A 17211-nucleotide genomic window follows, 5' to 3' on the forward strand; every position below is an offset into this window, starting at 1 on the left:
AACAACAAGAACCAGCTGATTTAGCACTATTCTTACTCATGTTAGATACATAATAAATTTAGGCTTTTGGATTACTAGCAGAACACAGTATCCTCTAGCATATGGACTTGGTGTAGATCTGGATATTTTCTTTCCTATTCCAATAATCTCTGATATTCAGCAGGCAAAGTCAGCCAGTGGTAGCAGGATGACTTTACGTGTGCCTTCTCATCTATGGCTACCAAAATGGGCACTCCACCTCTTCCACAGTCTGTGACAACTCTATGGTAGTTTATATGGTTACATATTTTTGTATTTCTTGAGCCCTTTCAAGACTATTGCTCTTTCATGCAATAAGACCTTGACAGATGTCTGACTTGCTGGCAAGACAGGTGATGGCATTACCCTCTCTCTGATTGGTCGTATGTCATTCAGGTTAAAGCTATCTCCTTGTATAGCTAAGAGGATTCTTTTCTCTAGGCCCATGGGATTCTTTTGTACTTATCTACTTGAGATATTTGAAAAGAAGGTGTGTTGTCAATATTGGTGGAAATTTCATTCTAGAAATGCAATGCAGTCATTTTGGTACAAGGACTTTGAAAAGATACAGTTGGATGATGTGTTATTTTACTTTTATATTGTAAAGTACCACACACTGAATTTAGGAATATTAGAAGTTGAACTTTCTCCTACATTTTCTTGTGTACTCTGGTTAAGAACTATGTTGTGAGTTGGACAAAGTGGCACATGTTTGTAATTGTGAACTTGGGAGGCAGAGGCAGTAGGATCACTGTAAAGTCAAAGTCAGCCTGGGACATAGTGAGTTCAAGGCCAGCCTGGGTCACATAGAAGACCTGGTCTCAATACCTAAAATATTGCATTGTGTGGTCACTGTTAATAAAATACTATAATGGCTTATAAAGAAGATTCTGGAACCCAGTGTTCATGGGTTGCAAAATTCAGAGTGTAGTATGGTAGTATAGCATAATCATGATTAAGTCAATTAAATAGATGACATTTTTAAACTTGAAAAGCAAAAACATTAATAGTATTTAATATAATCAGGCTCTAGAGACTAGTGGTAATGGATGTATGAGCAATTATTGTTGCTACCCTTTTCTTGTGGGAGAAGTTATAATATCTGCTAGGAATGGTGGGTTTTTTAAAATTTATTCTTCTTTCATAGAATACATCCCAACTGAAGCCTCTTCTTTCCCTCCATTCTTCCCAGTCCTCTCCCTCCCCTACTTCTCTTCTCCTCCAGACCTACTTTTTCTTTATTTCCTTTCAAGACCCCAAAGAGATGATTTGCAAATTGGACACAGAACAATTTTATAAGTACCTATATACCCAAGCCTGTCCTGAGACTATCTTATTCACTATGAATATGAATGTCCATGTACAGATACTTGTCTGTGTCCTGGGTAATATGGCAATTCTAATAATTCCCATACTTACTCTCCCTGGGTAGTTACTGTTGTTTCTAACATTTGAGATACTTTAAAATTTTCTAAAATTGTAATTGTAAATAGAATCGTTCAGTACATAGAAGTATTTACATGGGCATAGAATTTATCTTTATTTAGTTACTTATTGTGTGTATATGTGTGGGGGCACACCTGTGTCAAACTGAACGTGTATGTTTGGAGGTCCGTGGAAAACCTATGGGAGTTGGTTTTCTCAACCATAAGGGTTCGGGGAACCGAGTTCAAGTTGTCAGGCTTAGTAGCACATGTCTTTACTTTCTGAGTCATCATGCTGTCTGGAACATAGACCTTTTTTTCTAAACTCTCTTTAGTTTTTATTTTTATTTATGTGGATGAATGTGTCTGTGTTAGTGAATACTGTGTGTCCATGTGGTTGTATCTGTTTGTGTGTGAATGTGTGTGTGTGTGTGTGTGTGTATGTGGTTGTATGTGTGTGTGTGTGTGCGCGCGCCTCAGGAGGTCAGAAGAGAGCACCGGATCCCCTGGTTCTAGTTATAGGCAGTTAGAAACAAGCTCCAGTACTCTGGAAGAACAGTATGGGAGCTTAACCACTGAGCCAGTCTCTAGCCCAGATTGTTAAGTATCTTATGTAAATACTTAGCAGTGGAATGTCTGTCTCCTTTGGTAGTGTGAGTTGCTTTCCACAACTTTTTGTATGTTATGCTTTTAGTTCATAACTTATCTGGGCTTTTTGTTTGTGTTGATTCTTTGACCTGTGTGTCACTGAATATTCAGTGATTTCTCAGATCTCTTTATGTCATTGGTGTCTAGTTTAATCCTATTATATTCAGAGAACATACTATCCTTGAATTAATTCTTTAAAAATAATTATGACTTGTTTTATTGCTTGTGTCATAATTTTCTAAATTGACACAAATCTATAAATTTCTGCACTGAGGAAATCTCACTTGAGGAATTGCCTCTATTAGGTTGGCCTATAAGCGTGTCTGTGGGATACTGTAATTTTACTACTGATTGGTATAAGAAAACCCAGGCTACTATGGGTGGGGCCATTGCTGGGCAGGTGGGTCTGGGCTGAATTGAAATGATAGCTGAGCAAGTCAGGGGGAAATAAAACAGTAAGAAGTCTTCTTCTATACTCTCTTTTTCTGTTCCAGCCTCTAGGTTTCTGCCTTGATTTCCTGCCTCAGCTACCTTCATGGTTTAGTGGACTCGTCTATAAATACAGTGAGGTCAATATGGTTGAAGGTTTACTCAGTTTGTTACATTGTTCTGATTTTCTGCTCATTTCTCCTATTAGTTTTGAAGGTATTAAACTAGACCCAAACAGTATATTTTCCCTTTTCTTTCCTTACAGATTTATTGCTGCTATATTTAGTATAAAGGTCTGTTATATGAACAGACTATTAGAAAAATTATGTCACCTTGATGAACCAATCTCTTATTTTTCTGAACTGCCTCTGGTTTTCTTGAAATTATTCTCTGTTCTGAACTTTGTATTGAGCTAGCAGGGCATGTCTTTTTCTGTCCGGTCCCTTTAGGCTGTTCATTCTGTCTATTTTAAGTGCATATTTCTGTTGATCACATATATTTGGTTTTTCATTTTAAAGCTCAGTGGGTAAATTTTTATTTTGCATTTTATTGGAATGGCTAAATCTTCTGCCTTTAATATGACTAGTAATATGGTTAAGTTTAAACAACAATTTGCTAGTTCACTTTCAAATATTTCATGTTCTCTGCCCCCCTTCCTTCTGCTTTCTTTCAGATTGAATGTGTTTGATGATAACTCATTAATCTACTGTGTCACCAAATTAGTTAGGCCTAGGTATTGATTGATTTGTGGTTCTTTTAAAATTCATCCATCCATCCATCCATCCATCCATCGCCCACCACATCTTTACCACACTGTTCTTCCAATGTTTTCCCTCTTAGCCTAGTACTTTCATTTTCAAACACTTTAGTTCTACATATACTGAAGCCATAATCTACATTGTAAAGTACATGAGTTTTACTTTAAATAATCAGGATTTTTAAAAGAGATTTTAAACATATGATTAAATCCCACACACCACTACCATTTTTGGTGGTCTTTGATGGTTTGTGTGGATCCAACACTCTCTCTGGGATCACATTCCTTCTAACGTACTCACTGTATTCTGAACTGTTTATTGTAGCATGTGTCTGTTCATAATGGATTCTTTCTGCTTTTGTATGTCTGGCTTGTATTTCTTTTGCCTTCATTTGAGGGATATTTTCAGTGCCTGTAGACTTAGTTTCTGCTTTTTGCTTTTCTTTTAGTATTGCGGAGATGTTCCCCGTTGTCCCAGTTGCTTGTCTTTGGCTGAGAAGTCTACTGTCTCTTTATTTCAGTTTCTCTTTATCTCTCTGGGTGCTGTTAAGATTTTCATCTTTATTGATTTTCAGTGGTAGTGGGTAAAGCCCACTGCTGTTTTATCCATGTTCCTTGTGCTTTTTTAAACACTTGGATGTAGAGTTTTATAACACTATTAGTTTGAAAAGTTTTGGGTTATTTCTTCAAAAAAAATTTTTTTTGTCAAATCTTCCTCTTTACTCCAAAGACTATAATTACAAGAGTCTTTGTGAAATATTTACATATCTCATTAACATGAAGTTTACTCTTATAGCAGTTTTTCTTGATAGATACGATTTCAGACATTTTCTATTGAAACATCTTCAAACCACTGGTGTTCCCCTTTCTTCTTCCTTTCCCCAAGTGGCTAATTTTTAAAATCTACTTAATGTGAATTTCCCATGCAGTCATTTTACTTTTAATTTGTTGAATGCTGAATATTTTCGTGATTTTGTAAGTTTTCTTTGCTCTGAGATTAAGTTAAATTACTTGAATTAAGTTTGATATTTTTGCTTCTTACATTTTGTCTTTATCAGGCAGGACTTGGCAAGCAGATCAGTACTTAACGATTAAGGAAGACTCCCAACCCCCACCCTGGACACCAATTCGGGTAGGATTCTTTGGCTTCTGTTCTTTGACTGTTCTGTGAATTTTAACATTAGTTGACTGTCAGGCTCTTCACGTGAAACATTTCAAACAATAGGAAGGTATGTTTTGTGGAAAGTTATATCATGTAAATATTTTTTTATCCTGTTCCTGTATTGGATTCAAAATGTTCTTGAGTATAAATTTTGATGTGACTTGGAAAAAATATTTATTTTAGGACATGGACTTATATTTCTATTGCTTATAGTATCTAGTTCAGTTGTTTAAAGTTACAAGTTCACCTGCTTCCTTATGTGGTGTATTTGACTGTGCTTTCTTTCTGAAAAAGTCTAGAATCTTCTCTCCACTCTTTTATAAAATGCTATGGAGCTGATTTGGGAATGTACCTGATTCTGGACTCTTTTTTTTTTGGTTTTTCGAGACAGGGTTTCTCTGTATAGCCCTGGCTGTTCTGGAACTCACTCTGTAGACCAGGCTGGCCTCCAACTCAGAAATTCGTCTGTCTCTGCCTCCCAAGTGCTGGGATTAAAGGCGTGCGCCACCACCGCCCAGGAATGATTTACCTGATTCTGGACTCTTGATGAACCATTTCATTTTGGAACTCACATCTTTTACTTCTTGGAAATTTGCCTGAATTATTTTACTAATAATTATCTCTCATGTACTTTTTCTGGAAATAATATTAGTTTTTCCTTTTTAAAGTGAAAAAAGACTTTGCAATCTTTTTCTTTCTGTCTGCCTGACTTTTGGCTTTCTGTGATGTTTTAAACTTGCCTTTCAAACTTGGTATTTCTTGGATCCTACTTTAATGTTTTCAATTGCTAAGAAAACTCTTTCTCCACCTTTCCCCCTTTTCCTCTTTTGAAATCACTTAGCATTCTTTTTTTCCCATTGGTAGTTGTGTTGCCTTCTCCTTTTCTGACGGTTGTTCCTGTCTGTTTGGGGTTTTGTCCTCTTTATCCATGCCAATGGATGTCTTCTCCTTCCCAGTGGTTGGTCAGTCATGTGCAAGGACAGTCAGATGGCTTAGAAGTTCACCACCAGCTCTTAATGTCTGAATATAGCTCCCAGGCAGTGAGCTCTATTATGAAAGGAGCAGTCTGCAAATGTTACCAGAGCCCTGGAGATTGATGTCCTTGTTGCTGTCTACTCTGGATAGTTGGATTTTCTAGGAAAGGCTCCTCTCAATTTCTGCTGGGAAAGATGGGTTAGGTAACAGTTTTCAGGTTTCCAAAGAGAAAGTGATAGTTGTTTATAACCTGTGAGATACCTAAAGGCCACTTTTGCATATACTAATGTTTTTGCAATGTATTTAGTGCTCCTTACTTAGAGTATCTTCCATTCTTGTAGCAAAATTCTTATGTCTCCTTGTTGTCATGAGGATGAGGCTAGATTTTTGTGAAGTATAATTGGGAGTGAAAACTCTATTTATTTACTTCTTTATAAGAATTTACTATGTGCCAGATGTTGGTGTACATATTTTCTAAATCTTGGCTTTAAAGAGACAAAGGAAGGAAGTGTTAATATTCTGGTTCTGAGATGCAGAAACTAAAGCACAGACTGCTGATGACACTTGTCCAGGACCTCTTGGCAGTAAACCACCAGCTGGCATTTGCAGCCAGGCAGCCAGACTCCTGAGCAGCTCATCTTGATGATGTCACACAGCTGGTGGTGGCTTTGACAGTTACAGAGCTTTTAAGAAATTGACATTCCTTTGCTTAGCCTCCTCACCATCCCACCCTACTTCCAGAGGTGACACCCAATGCTGTCAACTCTTAAGCCTCTCCAGGACTTTACATTCTCATTTGGATTGATTCCTGACTCTCTCCACTGTTGGCTCCCCATGGCAAAGACAGTTGCCACTCACCCATCTGCTTCTCAGCCTCCAAAATTAGTGTTTTCTCTCCTCTTACTCCTAGTGAATTTTTTCTTCTTCTTCTACTTCATCTTTTACACAGAGTTTCATCCAGCCCTCCTACCTTTACTTCCTGAGTGCTAGAATTATCAGCATGAGCTACCACATGGTGTCTCAAGTTTACTCATTTGAACAGAATCTTTTGCTGTAGTTTGGTGGATTTGGTGGAGACAGTACATTAGCTGTATGTGATGAAACTTCCATTTCGACTTTGTGGTCTTGAAAGTTTTCCTGCCCTGGTGAGCATGCAGATTTACTCTGATTTCTCATCTATAGAAAAACAACCATTTCTAGCACTCCCAGATAGGTAGCCAGAAGTCATCTCATCTCATGTACTCAGGTGTGCACATACCCTTATGTCCTTGAGTAAGTCCTATGAGTATCATTGAGATATGGACATTTGGAGAATACATGAGAGTTCTTACATTCCAAGTGGCAACAGCTCCCTTAACCCCATACATTCTAATGAACCTTGAAGCATCTCATTTTGTGAAAGATATTAGCCTCCAAGGATTTAGCCCTGTTGTTGGTAATACCCTAGTAGAAGATCTAAGGCTACTGTTGCCTTACCACCACTAGTGTACTTGATATTAAGACTTTTAGTGAGGATGTAAGGCCCCCATTTTCATTCATTTTTTTCTGTTATGAAGCTTCCTTATGTGTGTCCCTTTGTTTGATAGTCACAGTTAGAGGTCCTTTGCTGGCTCCCAGGTTCTTTCTCACCTCACTTGTTCAAAAGGCCAAAGCCTTGGCAAGTCATGCACTCAGTTCAACCTCCCTTATAGTACTTATTGAATTCTTGCTCTGGCAGGCAGTTTGTTTGCATGTGGTGCACACAGAAATGAACTAGTCAGTTTCCTGCTGACCCAGAGCTGGTGATCCAGCAGAGAAGACAAACTCAGAGCCCACAGAATGGGGATGTAGCTTGGTGTTACAGCATGTGCTTAGCATGCATGAGGCCTAAGCTTTGATCCTCAAACTGTGAAAATAATAGCAGCCAAGAAAAATAGGCCCCCAAAGCACTGTATCACACCGCGTCATAGGTGCTTTGATAGCACTGAGTGTATAAAGTGCTGGGGGGATAAAGAAGAGTAAAACTTTGGCTAGGAGTGATGAGGGAAAAGCCAACACACACTGTCGTACACCTGCCAGTTCCTAGAGGAAAATGTAATTGTCCCAGGCCACACAAACAGTGGTAGGAGAGAGATAGCTGGTGAGCAATAGCCAGAAAAGAGGAATTGAAAGGCCATTAAGCAGTGTGAACTCTTGTTGCTATTATTGTACCTATTGTGTGTACAGTAGAGATGAGGGAGGGCACAGGACGTTCACGTTGGCTGAGCACAGTCCAGTCACCTTGTTGGAGATGTGTCTGGATGTCACTGCTCTGTTTGCAACCTTGGTCTTCTCAGTGACACACTGTGTGATTCTAATATTTATAATGAGTATTATACACAGGCTAAAAATCAACAAGTCTCGTCCATCACTTGGTATAGTATGGGATACCCAGTGTAAGGATGCTAGCTCAGGGTATCTGGTTGTCTGTCTTTCTGTATTTTTGTACAGTGATACATATCTTTCGGTGATCTCCTTTGTTCTGCACAACATTGGGTAGGAAGTATAAACTGACTCTATCTAAGAATAAGAAAATTTAGGGTTAGAGATGATAAGTTACTGTGCCTGAGGGATACCTACTGGGAACGTCAAACAGGTTTCACACTCAGCTCTCACGTACTTAATGGGCAGGACAGAGATAAGTATGAAAGTTCTAGGTGAAGACAAGGAATGAAAGATCCTTAGACCAGAAGGGTGATGACGATCGTGGGAGACTGGGGCATCTGTGATCGTTTAGATAAGGTTGGCCTTAAGCTCATTTAGGTATGGTCTCGTTGGATTAGATATGGTCTTCCAGTGCTCATGCCAAGCTCAGTCCATCCATAAAACTCCTTTCTGCCTGTGGATCAGAATGTAGCTCTCAGCTGTTTGACTGCAATATATGGTGCCATTCTTCCTACCATTATGATGATGGACTAAGCCTCTGAAACTGTAAGCAAGCCCCCAATTAGATGCTTTCTTTTTAAAAACATAATAGCATATACACTAAATCTGATAGGAGAGAAAGTGGGGAATAACCTTGAACACATTGGCACAGAAGTCAACTTCCTGAACAGAACACCAACAGCTCAGCCACTAAGATCAACAATTAATAAATGGGACCTCATGAAACTGCAAAGCTTCTCTAAGGTGAGGGACTCTGTCAAAAGGACAAAATGGCAGCTTAGAGAATGGGAAAAGATCTTCACCAATCCTGCATCTGACAGACAGCTGATATACAAAATATATAAAGAACTCAAGAAACTAGACACCAACAAACCAAATAATCTAATTTAAAAATGGGGTATAGAGCTAAACAGAATTCTCAGAGGAATTTTTAATGACTGAAAAGCCCTTAAATGTTCAACATCCTTAATCATCAGGGAAATGCAAACCAAAACAACTCTGAGATTCCATCTTACACTCTTCAGAATGGCCAAGATCAAAAAATCAAGTGACAACACATGCTGATGAGGTTGTGGATCAAGGGGAACACTCTTCTATAGCTGGGAGTGCAAATTTGTACAAACACTTTGGAAATCAATTTGGCAATTTCTCAGACCCAAGACTCATCTATACCACTCCTAGGCATATACCCAAAAGATGTTCTACCATACCACAAAGATACTTGCTCTACTATGTTCATAGCAGCTTTATTTGTAATATCAAGAAACTGAAAACAATCCCTATGTCCTTCAACTGAAGAATGGATAAAGGAAATATGACATATTTACACAAAGGCATATTACTCAATTATTACAAACAAATGAGATCATGAAATTTTCAGGCAAATGAATGGAAGTAGAAAAGAACATCCTGAGTGAGGTAACCCAAACCCAGAAAGACAAACATGGTATGTACTCACTTATAAGTGGTTGTTAGCTGTAAAATACAGAATATCCATGCTACAATTCACAAACCCCAAGAAGGTAAGTGACAAGGAGGACCCAAGATCTTTCATTGATCTGGGGTTTCTCATTAGACTAGGCTGATTGTTCAGCAGTCCCTAAGGAATTACTTGACTCTCTATCCTCAGTGCTGTGATTTGAGCATGCACTATGAGTATCTGACTTTTTATAAGGACTCTGGGACTTGAACTTAGGTTCTAATGATTGTGTGGAAAGTACTTTACTAGCCTGCCCAGCCTCTGATGTGTTTTCTTTAAGGACGCTAATCCTATCTAAAAAGGTTCCCACCATTATTACCTAAATTAACTTCTAATTACTCACCTCTTTAAAAACATGACTCCAGATACAGGCACAATGGAGGTTGAAATTTTAATATATGAATTTTCCTGAGGGGACAAAATTCAATCAATAAAAGAAGATGACTTCATAGGAATTGAAAGATGAAATTGCACAATAGGTGATATAGTGAAAAGAGGAAGTCATGGAAATGAAGTAGCACTGTCACTGACAAACAAAAATAAATGACAATCACAATGTATTGTGGAGCTATTGCAGGCATGGCTTTGGCAGGAGTTGCTTTGCAACCCCACATGCCACCCAGTCCTGCCTACTTCATTCTTGACGTCAGAAGACAGATACTTGCAGAAGTTGAATAACCTGAGTCTTTGGTCTGAAGATTTCCATTATGTTCACTGTACTTGGCTGCCTATGATGGAGGAAGATGCAGAAAAGAAGCCACTGGCTCAGGGGCATGTAAGGAAAAGTCATTGTGCTGGCTGGTTGTTGGTGGTGGTACACACATTTAAACCCAAAATTCAGGTGATAGAGACACGAGAATATCTGTGAGTTTGAGGCCAGTCTCCTCTACAAAGTAAGTTCTAGGAAAGCCAGGGCTGTTACTGATAGAAGCCTTCACTTGAAAAAAACAGAAAAAAAGAGGAAGTGTCAGTGGTTTGTGGATATAACCATGGCACTGGACTGTTAACCTAAATACCTGACACAAACATCTTTAAAAAAGAAAGGGTTTATTTTGGCTCATGGTTTGAGAGTACAGTCCAACCTGGAGGCATGGGGAGGGGAGGGGGAGGGGGCATGTGCAGGAGTGTGAGCCAACTGATCATATCCTGTCTATAATCAGGAAACAGAAGATGATGACTGTTGAGATGTACTCAACTTTCCTCTTTATAGTGTGTCCAGATTGCTCATGAGAATTTGGGGTGGGTTTTCTTATTTCAGTTAACCTAAATTTGAAACCCCAGGAGACATGTCCTGAGGTTCATCTCAAAAGTGATTCTAAATATTTGCAAGTTGACAGTCTATTAACAGCTAGAAGCAGGCTTAGAGTTGTGGGTTGTAGAAGGAATTGAGCAAGCATGGTCTGGAAATTGTAGACCATTGTGAGGAATGTTGGAAATTTGTGACATAACCAGTTCAACACTCTTGAAACAGGCCAGATGGTCCTGGGACACTCAGAACACTCTCTTGGCTGATTTTAGAATTCAAGGCTGTGACTTCAGGGCTTTCCAGCTCACTTCCTCTTGTAGCTGCATTTCTGGCCAACACCTCCACAGGGCTCTGACTGCAGGAAGGTGCACCTGCACCTCGAAATGCCTGTAATCACCCTGGGTCCCTTCTCTGAGCTTAATATCTCATGGATGGATTTTCCTCTTTTCCTTTGTGTCTTCTATCAAAGGTAATCGTGAGGTAGTGTTCACAGGCATCAACACTAGCTATGAGTAATCAAAGCCTCCGTGGTAATGCAGGCTTTTTTCTCTTGTCCCCTTGTCCTTCTGGCATATTTCATTTGCTTTCTAAAGAGGTAGAAACACCTAAGATTGCTGCTTTACGTTTCTTTAAAAAATGAGACTAAGACACTCTGATCACAGCATTCCTTTCTCTGGAAATATACAACATGCAGAAGCCTAATGTGGTTTCTGAGTATTCTTCCAGAAACTTCCCTGTATAATGTGAAGGCTTTAAGCTTACTAAACTTTGAGACTTTGTCCTGAAAAAAACCCATTACATTAATTCAGTTCCAAGATTACAGTGTTTTATGGACCACAGGTTGGGTTTAGCTTGTGTAATCTATTGTCAAGACAGGAGTCAGCAGAGGTTTCATTGTAATGGACCAGACAGCAAGCATTTTAAGCTTTGTAGGCAATAATGTTTTTTTGTTACCACTACTCAATATTGACATAATGACACAACCATAGACATAGGCAATGCAGACAAGAATAGATATCTCTGTGTCTTTATAAAACTTTACTGAAAGTAGCAGAGGTTGGTATGAACATGGAATAGGTGCCAAAACTGGATAATTTTCATCAACATCAACATATTTGTGAGTGGAAAGAGCAAAGCAGTTTGTGACTTGTCAAGTAGATACAGCAGAATGGAATGGGGATGTTGGAAATCTCCTCTGCTGAATGTCATTCTGTGGCTCCAGGATTTTCCAATATTGCTACTGCAGCAAGCATGTGACATAGCTTGCCATTTTCTTTGTGTGTGTGTGTGTGTGTGTGTGTGTGTGTATGAGTGTGTGTGTGTGTGTGATCAAAATAGGGTAGGGATTTAGAGTCATATCTTAGATCTTCTGCTTCTGTACTTAGGCTTATAGCATTTGCAGAGTCTTCTACCTTGTGACATGAATTGTGAATAAAAGTCTAATGTCTATGGACACCTTTTCTCATGGTTCAGTCTCTACGAGCATGTGTTTGTCAGTGTGATACATTCCATAGAGTTCTATTGTACCAGATCAGATGGGACAGGAGCATAAATCATTCTTTCCATCCCCAACTGTGGTTGCAAATGCCTGTAAACAGCTTAATTCAAGCAGAATATGAACTGGACTCGGCATGGCTTTAATTTGAATGTTTCTATCCATAGGCAAGAAACTAGGCATCCTCCAGTGGGACTGATGCCAACTAGATATCTGAGGATCAAGAAGAGGAGGAAAGCAGCAGAAGGAGAGAATTCTCAGGCATCCACATCCTACTGATATCATGGGCCATGGGTAAGCACTTTAAGTGCTTTCTCATGCAATCCGGGATACTTTAATAATAGTTACTATTTTTATTTTTTCCAGAGAACCAAAGAGGATATACATTCTGTCCAAAGTTATACAAGCAACATAAAAGGCAGCCAGAAAAATTCTAAAGACACACCAATGGCTGTACAGTTCTTGTTACCCTCCCTGAAATATGCTTCCTGTTTACAAAGTCTACAAATGGACTCCTAGTGACACTGTAGTCAGTCTCTTCCATGCATAAGGAAACACATGACCTTACTATCAAGGATAGATGCAAGCTGAAATTCAGGTGTGGTTTGAGGTTTCCTTCCAGTGGTCATATTAAAATACAAGAGAGGCTGTGTCTTCATTCAATGCCCACAGTAGGAAGCAGTTCCAAGTTTGGGACACTCTTGTCTACACGTATCTACTTAAATAACGAAAGAATTAACACAATTAAGGAGCTGTTGGCTCAAATAACTGGTTGGAAACCTTGCCAATTCTTTACCAGCTTGCACTGTACATTGATGACAGAAATGAAAGGAGACATGTTGAACTGAGCTCATTTTCTTTTGTCCTGGTGGCTGGATGAACTTGCCTGCTCTGTGTAGCTCAACCTTAGACCACTCACTCAAGGATAGCTTCAGAAAAGGTTGTGTAGAGAGACAGTAGATAGGGTTATGAAACGTAGAAATAGGCTATGGTTTTCACAGAAGCCATACCAAATAGAGCCATTTCCATGTTTTATTTAACTACTATTTATTTTAATCGTCTTTAATTTTGTAAATATGAGCATATATATATATATACATATATATATATACACACACATGTTCATATTGTGTTGGTACATATTTGTGCATGTTTGTGTACAGGTCAGAAGACAACTTCAGATATTATTCCTCAGGATCCATCCACCTTAATTTTTTGAGACAGGGATTTTCACTGGCCTAGTACTTACTGTTTAGGTTAGAATGACCCTAGTTTCTTAGTTAGGCTGACCTAGGTAGTCTTAATACTTCTCTATTATGATTAAATGCCATAACTAAAGCAACTTGTAGGAAAAAAAAGAGTTTATTTCGAGCTTACAGGTCCAGAGAGTTAGAGTCCATGATGGTAGAGCAGAGATGTTAGGTTAGTGACAGCTGGTTGGAACAGTAGTTGGGAGCTCATATCTCTAACCATAAGTAGGGAGCAGTGGGAGCTAACTCAAAATGACATGAGTCTTTTGAACCTTCAAAGCACACCCACAGGGACACAGTCCTTTCTGCATGACCTCACCTCCTAAGCCTCCCAAACAGCCACCAAGTGGGGACCAAGTATTCACATATCCAAGACTTTGGGAAGAGTATCTCATTGAAACGACCACACCATGATCTTTAAGGATCTACCCATCTCTTCCTCACCATCACTGAAATTATGATCATGTGCTAGTGAGCCTGGATTTTAAGTTTTTGTACATATGAATTCTAGGGATCAAACTCAATTCCTTATGCTTCTGCAGGAAGTACTTAACTGACTGTGCTGTCTCCCTTGCCCTGGATGGCTTAGTATGGTAATCAAGTGTACTGTATTGCATCAACTTGTCAAGCTAGGGATTGACATTCAAAAACTGATACAAAGGAATTCATATATATTTTTAATAGAGGGCAAGCCTGCTGCCTCTGAGATGATAGCTGAGCTGGGCTTCTCATGGATCTGATGTCACACTAGACAGAGATCTTATCAATCTCACAGTCCCAGGGACAAGGACTGAAAGGTAAGAAGACATTTTCTTACTCCCTTGTTCTCATCATTAAGGGCATGAGGTAGCTTCTTGACTTCCATGGAAGACAACTTGACAGATTGCAGTGATGTATAAACAGTGAGGGGATTGGAAAGCTATGCTGAACATGTGACTTCCTCTTTTGTTGTGATAAATTTCCTTCCTGGATTATCAAAGCGTGTCTGTTTGCTGCTTTCCCAGGACATGTGGGAGGGTGGGGTACGCTCAGCTTTTGATCAAAGGCATTAGAGTTAACTCTGAGGCCTCTGGGTGAGGTCCCTGACCACTTGGCATTAATAGGCCACATTAAGGACTTGATGCAGTCTCTGCTTGACTTGTGTTCACTGTCCTTGTGGGAAACGGCCATAATCAGTATCTCTGTAAGACAAGGATAAGAAACTGTGACACATGTCTGTGCATAACCATGTGTACTTGTGAGGAATCTCTAGAGAAAGAGAGCCATGATAAAGATATAGATCTATAAAAAGAGATTCCCAGTAGGAATTTTTTTTTCTTAATTATGGAGGCTGAGGAATCCAGAGATCTGTTTGCTAGCTGGGGACTTTAGTAAAGTAAGCGATGTTTTTCAGACTGAGTATGAAGGCTGGAGAACCAGGAGCACTGATAATCAGGGAAGAAGAAAGTTTCAACTCAACTAGGGACTACAACTCCATTTCTCCATTAGCTCTTTGTATTCTGCCCACAAAGGATGGGGTGATGCCACCCATGTAGTTGGAAGCTAGTCTTTTCCCAGTTTTCTAATGAAAATGCAAAGCTTTTCTGGAAATAATTCCTTCCCTCACCAAGCTCAGACATAATGCATTGATGAGTAACCAGGGATAACTTACTCAAGTCAAATAGATGCATAACGTTTTGCATCTGAGTATGGGGAGTAGTGTCTGTCTTAATGAGTGACACATGGCAACACAGGGAAGCAGCTATGAATTATCAAAGGATGGTGTCCTAAGGAAGTAATCAAATAAGTGCCTCTTCCTCCTTGCCACAGTTCATCAGCAGAGAAAATTTAGACAGGACCATGCACCTTCAGACCTATGACCTCATCTTGCTTTTAATGTACATGATGAATATGCAGTAGTGACTTGCTTTATCATAATCATCAGCTGGAGCCAGTCAAAATATCCACTAATAGATGAATGGATAAGCAAACCAGGATGTGTCTATATAGTGAGATACTTCTCAGCAATAATAAAGAATAAATAGCTCTTCCATGGAAAAGCATGGGTAAATCTATGATCCATTACACTGAGTGACAGAAGCCAATTGCACTTACATAAAATGCAAACTGTTAACTAAGCTACTGTGACAGAAGCCAATGCCCAGCTGCTGGAGGATTGTAAAGGGTGAAGGAAGGGAATGTAAAAGAGCTGGAAGAAGCTTTGGCAGAGGTTAGGATGTTGGATTTGTCCATAACGTAGATAATTTGATGTGTTCCTGGGAAACGGCAAGTCAAAACATCAAATTATCTACATTGGACATGGAGATTGTTAGACAACAATGCTATTTCAATATTGTTAAAAAAAAATCTCAGCTTCAGAGCAAGTTCCCTGGTCTCTGCCTGTTCCTGTAGCCACATTATTCCTTTCCAGGTTTTTCCTTCCCTCTCAAATGTACTTCAAGATGTCAGTACAAGCAGAAGGTTCATCTGGTCTACCGTTGCACTCTCTCATACAGGCCTGGTCCCTTGAGTGAGGTCTAGATATTTGCTGAGTGACAGCTGGAAAGGTGTGCTCCTCCATGTGAGGCATGCCTTAGCTTGGCTTGCAGCTCTTACTCTCTCACACTGTGGTTTTGATCAATACTCCTTATCCTTTGTTTATTTATAAAGCAGTGATAATCCTCCCCATGGAGTCATTGTGAGGATGATGTGTGGAAATAGCAGCGTCCTTGACAGGGTGTCTTACACACAAACTCCTCCCTGCTCCAATCTGCCTCAAGGGAAGCTTCCTAGGGGAGGTAAATGTAAGGTCCTGATACTCATGGAGAAGACATGAAAAGATTTCCTAGTATTTTAGGCTAAATGCTGTCAGTACTATAAAAGAGAGAGAGCCCCTTCCTTCACATTGCTAAATGAAGTTACTAGGCTGAGGACTTTGAGGGGAGTAGGTAGCTCCTCTTTATTGTGCAAGAGACTGGTCTGGGACAATGGCAGATAGTTCAAAAGCCATGCTAGAGAAACTCTCAAGCACTCAGAAGAAGCAGCATTAAAATTTGAGGGTCAGGATTCTGGCCTTTTAGGGCTGGTTTGCTCTGAGGAAAGGGTAGGTTTGGTGCTGCTAGCTGTTTGCATCCCCTTCAAATTTCTATGTTGAAATAATCACAGAATCCTAACCAGATGAATCACTGATCTACCTTCAATACAGAATGACCTCATATGTTCTTGAGTGGGTTGTGTCTTCAGCAGCTGCTGCTAGTGACACTGTATTTATCTGGTTTACAGTTCTGAGAATGAGCTAGGTCCCAGAAAATCTGTACATCTCTGAGGAAAACAGAAGGACATCTTGGAGAGGAATGAGGAGCCGATCAGGGCTTCAGAAGGATCTGAATACCTGGGAACCCACCCCGAGATCCAGCTCCCTCCCTCCAGGGGATAAGGGGGGGGTGCAACCCCCTGAGGTTGAGGTCCACCCTTTTAGGCCAGTGGCTGTGATTCAGATATCATCCCCTTTCCACCTGGTGTGCCCTCAGTATCTTATAAAAGCCATACCACCCTATTTGGTCTTATGTTCTGTCTCCATGTCTGAGATTAGCAAGGAGAGAATAGCTCTAAATTGAGTACATGTGCTACACTTATGAAGGGAAGTTCAAAAGAGTTGTGAACTAGTTAAGTATTTCTGAATATTCTAAGAAAGTATTGTGAGATCTGGTTAATCACTGGGTCAATGTTTATTAGACAAGAAAAAAACAAAATAAAGGAAGCTTATTAGCTGAAATAATCCTGAGCTGTCTATTTTGGAAGCTCATTTCTTACAATAAATCCAGATCAACCTCATTCCAATTGCAAAGGGGAATCAGAGTATTTCAAGTTTCTTTCTTTCTTTCTTTCTTTCTTTCTTTCTTTCTTTCTTTCTTTCTTTCTTTTCTTCCTTTCTTTCTTCCTTTC

The sequence above is a fragment of the Grammomys surdaster genome, unplaced genomic scaffold (genome assembly GCF_004785775.1).
Source record: "Grammomys surdaster isolate TR1022 unplaced genomic scaffold, NIH_TR_1.0 125789, whole genome shotgun sequence".
NCBI classification, from domain to species: domain Eukaryota; kingdom Metazoa; phylum Chordata; class Mammalia; order Rodentia; family Muridae; genus Grammomys; species Grammomys surdaster.